Source organism: Coenobita brevimanus, chromosome 70 (assembly GCF_032717465.1).
Source record: "Coenobita brevimanus isolate Jiangsu-jjx chromosome 70, ASM3271746v2, whole genome shotgun sequence".
Lineage (NCBI taxonomy): Eukaryota > Metazoa > Arthropoda > Malacostraca > Decapoda > Coenobitidae > Coenobita > Coenobita brevimanus.
This window is the reverse complement of record NC_137023.1, coordinates 53,020,552-53,036,206: the sequence shown is the minus strand read 5'-3', so window position 1 is coordinate 53,036,206 and position 15,655 is coordinate 53,020,552.

The window sequence follows — 15,655 nt, the reverse complement described above, 5'->3', positions numbered from 1 at the left end:
CACTGAGTGGCAAGCCAAATGATTTCCTATAAACCACGAAAGCATTTACAATGCTGGGTGGTAACCTTATAACCAACCAACACGTGTTCCCTATGTGACAACACGTGGGTTGGCAGAGGGTTAGTGCCCCTCCCCGGAAAACAACTAATTACTAATATGAAGAAGCCTCGGACCAGGACTGACCAAAAGGTGGCGACTAAGGACCAACAAAGGACATGGTAGGGATATCTACACTGAATGTAAGGGGTGCAAATGATGAAGTGAAAGAGAGATTGCCCAGGTGCTTGAAAGTGCAAAAGTTGATGTATGTGGATTAACTAAAACTAAATGGAGAGGTAAGAGTGTGAGAGAATGGGAGTACGGATAGGGTATATTCACAGGAGTAGGTGAGAATGAGAGGGCGAAAGAAGGAGTGTGTATTTTGTAACAGATGGAAGGAGAGTACTGGTATAAAAGAGTATGGATCAGTTGGCTCAAGGATTGTGTGGGTAAGATTGAAAACTGGACTACAAATGTGGGGGATTCTGTGCGTGTATGCGCAAACACAAGATCGTGCAAGCAGATTGAGAGAAGAGTTCTGGACAAATGTGGAAGTGTGCATGGAAAAGTTTGAAATGAATGAAAGAGTGTTTCTGATTAGAGATATGAATGGAAAATTAGGGATTGTGAAGGTGGATGGAGGTGTTAGTGAGTGGGGTGTGTCTGCAGAGATGGATGAGAATGGCAGTGCTTTAGTGGACATTTGTGCCGGGAGGGGGTTGGTGATAGCCAATACCTTCTTCAGGCACAAAATGATCCATTGGTATACATGGCGAGTGATGAGAAGGGTGGGTGGTGACCTGAATGAACAGAGGACAATGATTGATTATGTGTGTATGGATGAAAGGATGAGAAGGTGTGTAATTGATGCAAGAGTGTACAGAGGTTGGGGGAGTGGACTTTCTGACCACCACTTGGTGGTGGTCTAATTCAAAGTACAAATGAAATGGAGAAAAAGAAGAAGGGAAGGACAGGATGTAGTAGTTCATACAAGGAGGGTGAAAAGGTTACAAGAGGATGGAAAAAAGGCAGAATATAAGAGGGAAGTGGAGGAGTGACTGAGTAAATATGGACTGGAGCAGATGGGGTATTTGGAAGGTGTGTGGAAGACACTCACTGAAGAAATCTGCGCAGCACGTGAGGTGGTATGTGGGGTAAAGAGAAGATGAAAGGGGGTGCAGGGAAGAGCATGGTGAAATGAAAAGGTGGGAGAGGCTGTGGCACAAAAGAAGAAAGCATATAGAGAGTGGATGAGAAATAGGGGCATGGAAGAAGTTGAGAGACAGAAGAGTGAGTTATATGTAGAGAGGAAGAGAGAGGTGAAAAGATTAGTACGAGAAAGTAAGAAGAGAGTGGATGATGAATTTGGAAGGAAATTGAGTGTAAAGTGAAGGGAATGTAACAAAATGTTCTGGAAAGAGGAACAGAGTGTTAGACAGGGGGCTAAGGAAGTTAGTTGGGGAGTGAAAGATAAAGCTAGCAGATTACTTGTGGAGAAGGGAGAAAAAGTAAGCAGATGGAAAGAACACTTTAAGGAATTGTTGAACATAGAGATTGATAGTAATGAGAGTGTAAGTGAATGGAAAATGGCTAGGAGAAGGAGGGGTGTAAGAAGAGAGGAAGAAATCAGTAGGATGGAAGTTGTGGAAGCAATGAAGAAAGTTAAAATGGGGAAAGCCCCAGGAACTGATGGAGTGTGTGGTGAAATGCTGAAGCATGGGGGAGAGATAGTAGTAGAATGGATAAGGAAGATGTGCAGACTGGCCTGGGAGGAAGGTAGAGTCCTGGAGGATTGGAAGTATAATTATTCCTCTGTACAAAGGAAAAGGGGAAAAAGAAGTGTGTGGTAATCACAGGGGCATTTGTCTTCTTAGTGTAATCGGAAAAGTACATGGTAGGATACTTACTGACAGAGTTACGGAAATAACAGAGGAATAAGTTGGAGAAGAACAGGGAAGTTTTAGGAAGGGAAGAGGTTGTGTAGATCAGATATTCATTCATAGATCTTTGGTGGAAAAGTTTCTAAAGAAGAGAAAGAAGTTGTATGTGGCCTTCATGGCTTTGGATAAAGCATATGACAGGGTGGATAGACAATGACTGTGGAAAGTATTATGAATACTGTATATGGAGTAGATGGAAGTCGCTGAAGGCCATGAAGAGTATGTATGACAGTGCTAAGGCTGCAGTGCATGTGGATAGTGAAATGAGTGAATTTTTATATCTGAAGGTTGGACTGAAACAGGGATGTGTCACGTCTCCATGGCTGTTCAATCTATATATGGATGGGGTTATAAATGAGGTGCAAGGTAGGGCAGTGGATGTTGGAGTGGCCCTAGTGAAAGGCAGCAGTGTTTTGAAACTGCCTGTACCGTTGTTTGCAGATGATACTGTGTTGTCAAGTGAAGACAAAGGGGAGCTGCAAGGCTTGGTGGATGAGTTTGGGAGAGTGTGTAAGAAACAGACTCTAAAGGTGAATGTAGGGAAGAGTAAAGTTATGGTCTTTGAGAGAAGTGAAGTCAGTCAATGTACAGTGAGGTTGGATGAGGAGGATATGGAAAATGTGAGTGCATTTAAGTGCTGGGTAGTGTGATGAGTATGGATGGAACTTTAGAAGGTGAAGTGCTTGAAAGGGTGCAACAAGGAAGAAAGGCTGCTAGTTCCTTGAAAGCAGTGATAAGAAACAGGAAAGTGAGCATGGAAGTGAAAATGTTACTAGGTGACAGTACTGTGATACCAACTCTTAATGTATGGAAGTGAAGCTTGGACCTTGTTGGAGGGACGGAAGTCAAGAGTGAGAGCAGAGGAAATGAGTTATTTGACAGGAGCATGTGGAGTCACATGGAGAAACAGACTGACAAATGAGAAAGTGAAGGATCGTTGTGGTGTGGATGTGGATGTGACAGGAAGCGTTAGGAGAAACACATTGAGGTGGTTTGGCCACATGGAGAGGATGGAGAGTGAGAGACTGATGAGGAGAGTGTATGTGAGTGAGGTGGAGGGGGGGAGAGGGAGGGGGAGGCCAAGGATGAGACGGAGGGATGAAGTGGAGAGGTATACGAGAGAGGGGGGTGTGAGTTGGGAGCAAGGCAATGAAATGGCAGGGGACAGGGCAACATGAAAGCGATTTGTTTGTGGCCACCCCTTATGGGATGGACAGACCAGTACCAGCAGCTACCACTATAGCCTAAATCAGCACAGGCAAAATAACAAAAAAGGAAGAGGTGCTAACTCCCTTTTTTTTTTTTTAATGCAATGAAGAAGGAAACAAAGGCCAGAAACTTACAAGATTAGTCCTTGAAGAAAAAATAAATGATAGCTAATAGAAAGCTGCCATATGGCCTAGGTAACTATATTTTTCAGTGCTTGAAAAAGTAGGCAACAGAATTATTATTGGCTAATAACAGAAAATGTATTCTGTTACCAGCTGAGCTAAGTCCTTCCAATAAAAAGCTTAAAATTAACTCATTAACACCTTCACCAAATCAAGCATGATTCTGACTAACATCAACCGATTAGCTACCTATACTCGAGGGTAATCTCACCCAGTGATTGGGTCTACTACCTACGGTAGCCTACTAAGCTAATTAATGCTAGAGCCCTATTGCACATCATGGTATACAAACAAACTAGGCATGTTATGGTCAATTTTCGGTGGTTCACATCACTCAGTAAGTGGCTGGGGAATGGCTGGGAGAAGGAGGGAGGTAAGAAGACAGGAAAAAATCAGTAGGATAGAAGCTGTGGAAGCAATGAAGAAAGTTAAATTGGGGAAAGCCCCAGGAATTGATGGAGTGTGTGGAGAAATGTTGAAGCATGGGGGAGAGACAGTAGTAGAATGGAGGTTGGAATATGTGCAGATTGGCCGGGGAGGAAGGTAGAGTCCCAGAGAATTGGAAGTCAGGTACCGTATAATTATTCCCTTGTACAAAGGAAAAGGAGAAAAAGAAGTGTGTGGTAATCATAGGGGGGCATTTGTCTTCTTAGTATAATAGGAAAAGTGTATGGTAGGATACTTATTGACAGAGTTAGAGAAAGAACAGAAGGATTAGTTGGAGAAGAACAGGGAGGCCTTAGGAAGGGAAGAGGTTGTGTAGATCAGATATTCATTCTTAGATCTTTAGTGGAAAAGTTTCTAGAGAAGGGAAAGAAGTTGTATGCGGCTTTCATGGATCTGGAGAAAGCATATGACAGGGTGGATAAACAAGGATTGTGGAAAGTATTAAGAATATATGGAGTACATGGGAAGTTGTTGAATATTGTGAATAGTATGTATGATGGTGCTAAGGTTGCAGTGCGTGTGGATAGTGAACTAAGTGAATTTTTCTCTTTGGAGGTTGGGTTGAAACAGAGATGTCATGTCTCCATGGTTGTTCAATCTGTACATGGATGGGGTAATTAAAGAGGTAGAGTACAAGGTAGGGTAGTGGATGTTGGAGTGGCCCTGGTGAGAGAGGATAGTGTTTGGAAACTCCCTGTACTGTTGTTTGCAGATGATACTGTGTTGTTGAGTGAATACAAAGAGGAGCTGCAAGGCTTGGTGGATGAGTTTGGGAAAGTGTGTAAGAAACGGAATCTCAAGGTGAATGTAGGGAAGAGTAAAGTGATGATCTTTGAGAGAGGTGAAGTCAGTGAATGTACAGCGAAGTTGGATGGTGACGAATTGGAAAATGTGAGCACGTTTAAGTACTTGGGTAGTGTGATGAGTAAGGATGGAGGTTTGGAGGGTGAAGTGCTTGAAAGGGTACAGCAGGGAAGAAAGGTTGCTGGTTCTTTGAAAGCAGTGATAAGAACAGGGAAGTGAGCATGGAAGTGAAAAAGTTACTACATGACAGTATTGTGATACCAACTCTAACGTATGGAAGTGAAGCTTGGACGCTGTTGGAAGGACACAAGTCAAGAGTGAGAGCAGTGGAAATGAGTTATTTAAGAGGAGCCTGTGGAGTCACATGGACAGACAGGCTGACGAATGAGGATGTAAAGGAGCGTTGTGGTAATTCACAGGGTCGGTCAGGATCACTTGATGGTCATGATCGTCAGCTTTTACCCTCCTGGAAGGGAGCTGAGAGATCATAGTGTCCGATCTAAGGGCAAGGCTGTGACCTTCACACATGCACACACCCATCCCCTTGCTCAAGGGGGACAGTAACCACCCACTTCGTCAGTGAAACTTTTCGCAGCCTGAGCGAGGCGCGAACTACCGTCCACCAGTTGGCAAGCAAGAACGTTACCACTGCACCAGCGAGTGGTGTGGATGTGGATGTGATAGGAAGCGTTATGAGGAACACACTGAGGTGGTTTGGCCATGTGGAGAGGATGGAGGGTGAAAGACTGACGAAGAGAGTGTATGTGAGTGAGGTGGAGGGGGGAAGAGGGAGGGGAAGGCCGAAGTTGAGATGGAGGGATGGGGTGGAGAGGTATATGAGAGAGGAGGGTGTGAGTTGGGAGCAGGGCAGTGAAATGGTGGGGGAAAGGGCGACGTGGAGGCGATTTGTTTGTGGCCACCCCGAATGGGATTGAGGCGTCTGGCAATAGATAGACAGATATATAGACATCACTCAATCCAGGAAATCTGACAAATCCTCATTTTAGACCACATTATTTTGAATCTATTGCACTATTAATTTGCTTTTGGAAATGCATATTCAAAATGAAAATCCCGTATTTGATTATCTCAGATCTCCCCTCAATCTTTAACTTATGTGGAGCTCTTTCCCCCTGCCACGGACTGCTCCCAGGTGTTACATCACATGACTACCAGTACTGCACATGCTTGGACCTCACAGCAAAAGATCTATTAAAATTGGCCTAAAGGTGGGTCATTCAAATTCCTGACACCATTTCCCCATCTTCGTATCCAAACATCCCTTACTTCAGTCAGTTGCATGACATCTCCCTCTTGTAGTGGGTGTACCCTAAAGCAATGCAAGGTCATCACTTTTATTTTTTTTTAGAACAAAGAAACCATGATTTTTTTTTTAGAACAAAGAAACCATGAACTTCCTATGCCATCACTGTGTTCTGCCTTCATCCATGAAGACCCTCACAACACCAGGAAGAGGCTGTTGGGGATACTGAATCCTCTGAAGATGACATTTAAGGTAAGGTAAAATAAGGTAATGTAAGGTTAGGTTGGGCTGGGTTGTTAGGTTAGATTAGGTTAGGCTAGGTTGGGTTAGGTTAGAAATGTGATTTTGAGGTTGTGTTATTGTGACAAATGTTTTTTGCCTTCATCTTTTTTGCTGGACATCACTTGTTTTGGAGATAACCTTGGGTAGACCCATCTCCAAAACCAGTGATTTCCGACAAAAAATGAAGCTCAAATTCATTCAAATCACACTAAAATCGTGTATATATATATATATATATATATATATATATATATATATATATATTTCGAATGATGTGAACCAACATCATCACAATACCGGGAAAACTACGAAAAATAGACGTAAAAGACTGGTGCATAAAATGTTCGATACGGTTGTCTTCACCCTGCCAATGTACCGACTACCAGGCTCACAGCAGTGGACCGAAAGCGTTCACAGGCTCACAGCTCCTCAGGAAGAGACTGATTGGGTTGCATTTGCAGTTTCCACTCTCTGCAAAGCGGCAAACAAATCCCCCTCCCCACATCAGTCATCACAACTAATATGGCTAGTCTTGGATAGCATTTGTATCAGCATGTCAGCAACAGTGTGTATTGTTCTCTTTTGCAATACCATTTACTGTCCCCTGTGAATATATATATATATATATATATATATATATATATATATATATATATATATATATATATATATATATATATATGTGTGTGTGTGTGTGTGTATTTTAATGGCATTTAAGCTAAACTTTAAAACAAACATTTTTCGATAACTGCCTCATACTAGCTACTAATGATCGCTGCGGAAATGTTATTATGACAATAAGCAAATTGAATCATTTTACGTAAATGCATTACGTCTCTACAGTTTCTTTGATAAACTATTAGAAAAACTTGCAAGTGTGCGAATTATTCCAATGGCAAGACGGTACTAAATTAGAATTGTTTGTTTACAATTTTGAGGACCGGCTGTTCGACTCAACCATGGGTTTTTAAATCAGTAAGACGACGACGAAAAATCCAAGATATAGGTATTTCAACCGGAAGACTTCCAGATCTTCGTTTAAACTGCACATCCAAGGAAGTGAGAGGACAAAGCTTGAGATTCCTGTTTACGTCCATTTCATTTTCAATAGCCCTACTGCTTTCCCCCTCTGTGGAACATTACCCATTAGATTTTGGCAGCTTCTCCCATCTTGTCCTACAGTCTTGTCACTCCCATTGGAACTCAACTATGCAAGCAAGTCTTTTCCGTACCATCCTAGGGCATTATAGACAAGATTCCTCCCCCAATCCATGGGCGCGGTCATCGTCCCGAGCCTTGGATACTGCTTTAGTGCATCTGAGAATAGGTCATACAGGTCTGGCATCCCATTTGTATAGAATAAATATAGCCCCAAGTCCTAACTGTCAGTGTGCCTGAATGTTGAAGACACTATCCACCATTTCCTGTTAGACTGTCCCCGCTTTCACTCCCTCCGATTGAAACTCAAAAATACTTTGGCTTTCATGGGTATCACTACCCTCACTCTTCCAGTGTTGTTAGGAGGCTGCAGTCTGGCCTCCACAGTTCAAGCTGCTGTTATCCACCACACCCTGGAGTTCCTGAGGCAGTGGGGGAGCGTACACCGGCTGTAACATCCGCAAGTTACCATTGGTCCTGTAGCCTAAGATGGCTGTGGTGAGGGTGTATTAGACTACTGCCTACAACACCCTTTAACTCAAGAAGAAGCCCTACAGCTATTCCGTCATTGTTATAAAATCATCATGATCGTTATTTCACTGCATTAATTAGCAGAAATGGTAAACGGCAGGAGAGCTCCAGTGCATGAAATTTACACTTGTAAGTTTTTCTCAGGGTATTTCAACCAAAAGACTTCCAGATCTTCATTTAAACTGCACATCCAAGGAAGTGAGAGAACAAAGCTCGAGAGTCCAGTTTACGTCCATTTCATTTTCAGTAGCCTTACATCTATTCCGTCATTATTTGTTATAAAATTATCATGTTCATTGTTTCACCCCATGAATTAGCAGAAATGGTGAAACTGCTGGAGAGCTCCAGTGCATAAAATTTACACTTGTAAGATTTTCTCAGTAAACTGTGACATAATTATCGGAGAAAAATTAGAAGTTGCAGAAAGCCATGAGTTTGAAGATACCAAATATAAATCTATCTATCTATCTATCTGTTTATCTGTTGCTGGACACCACAATCCTGTAAGGGGTGGCCATTAAACTTTGAGTTATTTGTTTTACGGGGAGGGGCACTAACCCCCCACCAACCCACTTGTTCACATGTCGGAGGCATGTATTGTTTGGCTGTATGGTTACCACCCAGCATTGTAAATGGTTTCTTGGCATACAGGAAACCATCTGGCTTGTCACTCAATGTAAAGCCACCTGTAAAGGAAAGAAAAGCAATAAGAAGTGACAGGAAAGATGGGAGAAATAGGAAGAGAGGAGGGCAGGCACAGAAGAGAATGATAAAGGCTAAGAAAGAAGTAGGCAGCACTACATCAAGTGAGTGGATGATGGTTGCCACCACCTACAAATATAAACAAACCAGTTTTACATGAAAACCATGTCAAACAGCCACCTGCCACGTCGGAGTCTTAGGTTGATTTCGCTCTAAGGTCAGTGTGTAATTAATATTTCGTCCCTGCAAACCTAACCCAACATAAAACAGTCTGACTTAAATTCATGAAACCTAACAATTCAGCCTGTAAATGCATGCTTTACTTTAAGCAATAGAAGCTATCTATCTGTCTATCTATCTATAGCCCAATGCCCTAATCCCGCAAAGGGTGGCCGCAGACAAAACGCCTCCAAGTCGCTCTGTCACCCACCATTTGACTACCCTCCCCCCAACTCACCCCCCCCTCCCTCATATACCTCTCAACTTCATCCCTCCACCCCATCCTCGGTCTACCTCTCCCTCTCCCTCCCTCCACCTCACCTACATACACCCTCTTAGTCAGTCTTTCATTCTCCATTCTCTTCACATGTCCAAACCACCTCAGTGTATTTCTCCTAATCTTCTCAACCACATCCACATCCACCCCACAGCGTTCCTTCACTTCTTCATTCATCAACCTGTCCCTCCACGTCATTCCACATGCTCCTCTCAAGTAACTCATTTCCACTGCTCTCACTCTTGACTTGTTCCCCTCTTGCAAGGTCCATGCCTCGCTTCCATACGTCAGGGTAGGGATCACAATACTATCATGCAGTGACTTCTTAACTTTCATACTCACCTCCCTATTTCTCATCACTGCTTTCAGTGTAGGCCTACCAACGACCTTCCTTCCCTGCTGTACCCTTTCACGCACTTCATCCCCCAAAGTTCCATCCTTACTCATCACACTACCCAGGTACTTGAATGCACTCACATTCTCCATATCCTCACCATCCAACCTCACTGCACACTCTGTGACTTCATTCCTCTCAAACACCATAACTTTACTTTTGTTTACATTAACTTTCAGATTCCTCCTCCTACACACTGTCCCAAATTCATTCACCAAACCTTGCAACTCCCATTCATCTTCACTCAACAGTACTGTATCATCAGCAAACAGCAACACCGGAAGCTTCCAAATCTCATCCTCATTCATTAGAGCCACCCCCACATCCACTGCCCTACCCTGCACCTCCTTTACAACCTCATCCATGTGTATATTAAACAGCCATGGAGACATCACACAACCCTGTTTCAGTCCCACATTGAGATCAAAGAACTCACTCAGCTCACCATCCACTCGCACCTTAACCCTAGCTCCCTCGTACATACTCTTCACAGCACTCAACAATTTTCCCTCCACTCCATATATTCTTAATACCTTCCACATACCTTGCCTATCTATTCTGTCATAAGCTTTCTCCAAGTCCATGAAGGCAGCATACACTTTCCTTCCCTTCTCTAGATACTTCTCCACTAAACATCTTAGAACAAATATCTGATCTACACACCCTTTTCCCTTCCTAAATTCCCCTTATTCTTCTCCAACCAGCTCCTCTGCCATATGCCTAACCCTATCAATGAGTATTCTACCATATATTTTACCAGTCACACTAAGAAAGACGAGAGGAAGGAGTAGTTGCAAGGAGAGTGGAAAGGTTACAAGAGGATGAGAAAAAGGCAGAGTATAAGAGAGAAGTGGAGGAACGATTGGGCAAATATGAATTGGAGCAGATGGGAGACGTGGAAGGTGTGTGTAAGATATTTACAGAAGAAATATGTGCAGCATGTGATGTGGTGTGTGGAAGGAAGAGAAGGCGGAGGGGGGTGCAAGGAACAGCGTGGTGGACTGAAGAGGTGAAACAGGCTGTGGCACAAAAGAAGAAAGCATACAATGAATGGGTGAGAAATAGGGGTGTGGAAGAAGTTGAGAGGCGGAAGAGAGAGTTATATGTGGAAAGGAAGAGAGATGTGAAAAGATTAGTAAGAGAGAGTAAGAAGAGAGTGGATGAGGAATTTGGAAGGAATTTGAGTGTAAAGTGGAGGGACTGTAAGAAAATGTTCTGGAGAGAAGTGAAAAGAGTAAGACAGGGTGGAAGTGAAGTTAGCAGGGGAGTGAAAGATAAAAATGGTAGATTACTAGTGGAGAAGGGAGAAAAAGTGAGCAGATGGAGAGAGCACTTTAAGGAATTGTTGAACGTAGAGGATGGAAGTAATGCGAATATAAGTGGCTGGGGAATGGCTGGGAGAAGGAGGGAGGTGAGAAGACAGGAAGAAATCAGTAGGATAGAAGTTGTGGAAGCAATGAAGAAAGTTAAATCGGGGAAAGCCCCAGGAATTGATGGAGTGTGTGGTGAAATGCTGAAGCATGGGGGAGAGATAGTAGTAGAATGGATGTGGAAGATGTGCAGATTGGCCTGGGAGGAAGGTAGAGTCCCGGAGGATTGGAAGTCAGGTATAATTATTCCCTTGTACAAAGGAAAAGGGGAAAAAGAAGTGTGTGGTAATCATAGGGGCATTTGTCTTCTTAGTATAATAGGAAAAGTGTATGGTAGGATACTTACAGACAGAGTTAGAGAAAGAACAGAGAAATTAGTTGGAGAAGAACAGGGAGGCTTTAGGAAGGGAAGAGGTTGTGTAGATCAGATATTCATTCTTAGATCTTTAGTGGAAAAGTTTCTAGAGAAGGGAAAGAAGTTGTATGCGGCTTTCATGGATTTGGAGAAAGCATATGACAGGGTGGATAGACAAGGATTGTGGAAAGTGTTAAGAATATATGGAGTAGATGGGAAGTTGTTGAATGCTGTGAAGAGTATGTACGATGGTGCGAAGGCTGCAGTGCGTGTGGATGGTGAACTAAGTGAATTTTTCTCTTTGAAAGTTGGTTTGAAACAGGGATGTGTCATGTCTCCATGGTTGTTCAATCTGTACATGGATGGGGTAATAAAAGAGGTACAAGGTAGGGTAGTGGATGTTGGAGTGGCCCTGGTGAGAGAGGATAGTGTTTGGAAACTCCCTGTACTGTTGTTTGCAGATGATACTGTGTTGTTGAGTGAAGATGAAGGGGAGCTGCAAGGCTTGGTGGATGAGTTTGAGAGAGTGTGTAAGAAACGGAACCTAAAGGTGAATGTAGGGAAGAGTAAAGTGATGGTCTTTGAGAGAGGTGAAGTTAGTGAATGTACAGCGAGGTTAGATGGTGAGGAATTGGAAAATGTGAGTACGTTTAAGTATTTGGGTAGTGTGATGAGTAAGGATGGAGGTTTGGAGGGAGAAGTGCTTGAAAGGGTACAGCAGGGAAGAAAGGTTGCTGGTTCCTTGAAAGCAGTGATAAGAAACAGGGAAGTGAGCATGGAAGTGAAAAAGTTACTACATGACAGTACAGGTATTGTGATACCAACTCTAACGTACGGAAGTGAAGCTTGGACATTGTTGGAAGGACACAAGTCAAGAGTGAGAGCAGTGGAAATGAGTTATTTAAGAGGAGCCTGTGGAGTCATGTGGAGAGACAGGCTGACGAATGAGGATATTAAGGAGCGTTGTGGTGTGGATGTGGATGTGATAGGAAGCGTTATGAGGAACACACTGAGGTGGTTTGGCCATGTGGAGAGGATGGAGGGTGAAAGACTGACGAAGAGAGTGTATGTGAGTGAGGTGGAGGGTGGAAGAGGGAGGGGGAGGCCGAGGATGAGATGGAGGGATGGGGTGGAGAGGTATATGAGAGAGGGGGGTGTGAATTGGGAGCAGGGCAGTGAAATGGCGGGGGACAGGGCGACTTGGAGGCGATTTGTTTGTGGCCACCCCAAACGGGATTGAGGCGTCTGGCAATAGATAGATAGATAGATAGACACTAAGAAGGCAAATACCCTTATGGTTACCACATACTTCTCTCTCCTCTTTTCCTTTGTGTAAAGGAACAATTACACCTGATTTCCAGTCCTCTGGAACCCTTCCCTCTTCCCAAGCCAATCTACACAACTTCCATATCCACTCCACAACAATCTCACCCCCATACCTCAGCATTTCACCACACACTTCATCAATTCCTGGGGCCTTTCCCAACTTGATCTTCTTCATTGCTTCCACTACTTCCTCCCTACTGATATCTTCCTCCCTCCTCTCATCTCTTCTTCTCCCAGCCATTCCCCAACCACTTATACTCGCACTGCTCTCACTTTCTACATTCAAGAAATCCTCAGAGTGCTCCTTCCATCTCCTCAATTTCTCTCTCTTCTCCACCAACAATCTGTTATTCATATCTTTCACTCCTCTGCTATTTCCCCTTTCACACTGCCTTACTTTCTTTACCTCCTTCCAAAACAATTTCTTTCTCTCCCTCCATTTCACACTCAGATTCCTCCCAAACTCTTCATCCACTTTCTTCTTACTCTCTTTCACCAGTCTCTTCACCTCCCTTCTTCTGCTTACATATACCTCTCTCTTCTCTCTCTCATCTTCTCCCCTACCTCTGCTCGCTAACCATTCACTATATGCCTTCTTCTTTTGTTCCACAGCTCATTTCACCTCATCATTCCACCATGCTGTCCCTTGCACACCCTTGCATCTCCTCCTTATTCCACAAACCACCTCACACGCAGCGCCTATCTCTTCTGTGAATATCTTACATACATCTTCCACCCCTTCCATCTTCTCTAGCTTATACCTTCCCAATCTTTCTTCCACTATGCTCTTATACTCTTGCCATTTTCTCACTCTCTTGCAATTTCTCCACTCTTGTCAGAGAAGCTGTTTCCTCCTGTCTTCACCTTCGTCTCCTCAACCATTTTCTTTGCAGCTTTACCTTGGCCATCACTAAGTGATGGTCAGAGACTCCATTCCCCCACCCTCTCCACACTCTTGCATCCAACACTTATCTTCTCATTCGTTCATCCACACACACATAGTCTATCATTGCCTTTCGTTCAACAAGCTCACCATCCATCCTCCTCATTACTATCCTTGTATACCGGTGGATCATCTTATGGCAAAAGTAGGTGTTGGCTATTGCCAACCCCTTACCAGCACAGATGTCCACCAAAGCACTACCATTCCCACCTACTTCAGCTGGCACACCCCACTGACCAATCATTCCATCCACTCATCCATTCCCAACTTTGCCATTCATGTCTCCAATCAAAAACTCTCTCGCTCCTCTCAAATCTGTCCATACATGCTTCTACTGTCGCCCAAAACTCATCTTTCACTCTTACCACTCGGTCCTCTGTCAGAGCATCCACACATACAATTGCCCACGCTTGTATACCTACTTTCATCCTCACCCATACAATCCTTGCACCCACTGTTCCATACTCTCTTATATTCTCCTTCCACTTCTTGCTTATCATCAGACATACTCCCTCTCTTGTCCTCTCATTCTCATTAACTTCCGCACATATACCTAAACCATATTCCCATTCTCTCACCCTTTCACCATTCCATTTAGTTTCAGTCAGTCCACATATATCCACTTTTGCATCTTCAAGCACCTGAACAATCTCTCTCTCTTTCATTTCATCATTCACTTCTCTCACATTCCAAGTTCCCACCCTAAGAATGTCCTTTGTCCGTTCCATAGTCGTCAACGTATGGTCCGTCTGGGTCCGAGGCGCTTTATTCGCTTGTTTAGTTAGTTCTTTTTACGGGGTGGGGCACTAACCCACCACCAACCCTTTTAGTCGCAACGTACGACAAGCAGGGATACTGGGGGAGTATTCTTGAAACCCCCCTACCCCCAGGGGGGGGTAGACCACATGGGAATTTACAGTGTTGTGCAGTGTTAAGAAATTAGAATTCAGAGTGCAAAGTATTAAGTGCAGAGTGCAACACTGGCGTGTTGCAAGTGGCATGGCGCAAGTAATAACAGAATGTGCAGTCTCAAACAATTATAAGTCACAGTGCTAAGGATGAAGTGCAGCAAAACACTGGATTACTATACGTGCTTTAAGAGCACTTTCACCACTGTCAGAGCCTTAGAGGAGGCGGGTTAATCTTCGTGACGACCATGGACGTGTTGTAAGTACCCTGTACACTGTTAAATATTTTCCATACTCACTTCTAATTCCTCATTCTCTGGTTCCTCTTCATTTATTTCATGCTTTCTGTCCCTTGTTTGTGTGAATAGGGTCTTAAATAGGTGCTGTACATGTCCGGTAGAGAATTACTTAGGTGGTTTTCACAGTTAGGTTGGATTAGGGTCCATAAGTACCTGTCCGGGGGCATTTTCCCAAATCCTGGACAAACCCAAGTCCTGGACATGCGGACATGCCTTTGGCTCTATTACATTGGATCTTGGAGGGATTACAGTAGAATTAGGGGATAAGTAAGCAGCACAGATATATTTAGTCAGAGGATGACAGGAAAGCCGAGACCAGAGAGTAGAGAATTCAGAAAATTCAAGTTCAGGGACACAAGAGTGAGATATGTTGTTGTGTACATATACACAACAGCCACCTTAGGCTCTGAAATGAGTATAAAGAAAGTAGGAGGATTCAGAGAAAGGTTTGCTACCACCTGCCTCAGACAGTTGAGTCTCAGTGAGGAAGAGAAGGTGAGATTTAGAGGAACAGAGGTGATGTTCAAAAGAGAGAAAGTTAGAGGGAAGGCCGTGAATATTACAGAAATGAATGTCAGTCAGACAGTGGTTCCAGGCATCTCACTTGGTCATCACCAGGAGAGGTGTCGGATGATGGGGGCTTTGATGCCTCTTCACCCCCAGGGACCTCCAAGGCTTTGTGTAGAAATGCCATTTTTTTGTCTTTGTTTAAATTTTGAAAAGGAAGTATAGTGTGTAATGTGCATGTAGTTTGGTGTTAACAGTTAGAACTTGTACTGGAAAGCATGCAAGCCTACTCTCTGTGTTACTGAAATGCTGAAAAGGTTCAGCAAAGAGGGATGGTCAGAAGCTAGTCCCGAGGGTTAATGAAACGGGAGCTCCAGCTCTTCCCGTCATTAGCTTTCCCTCCACCTTGGGAGTACTGCCTTGCTTGACTGGTGCTACGGTCTGCTGGGGCTGGCGGCCTGATGTCAACACAAGGGTATCGTATAGGTGCAATACCGCA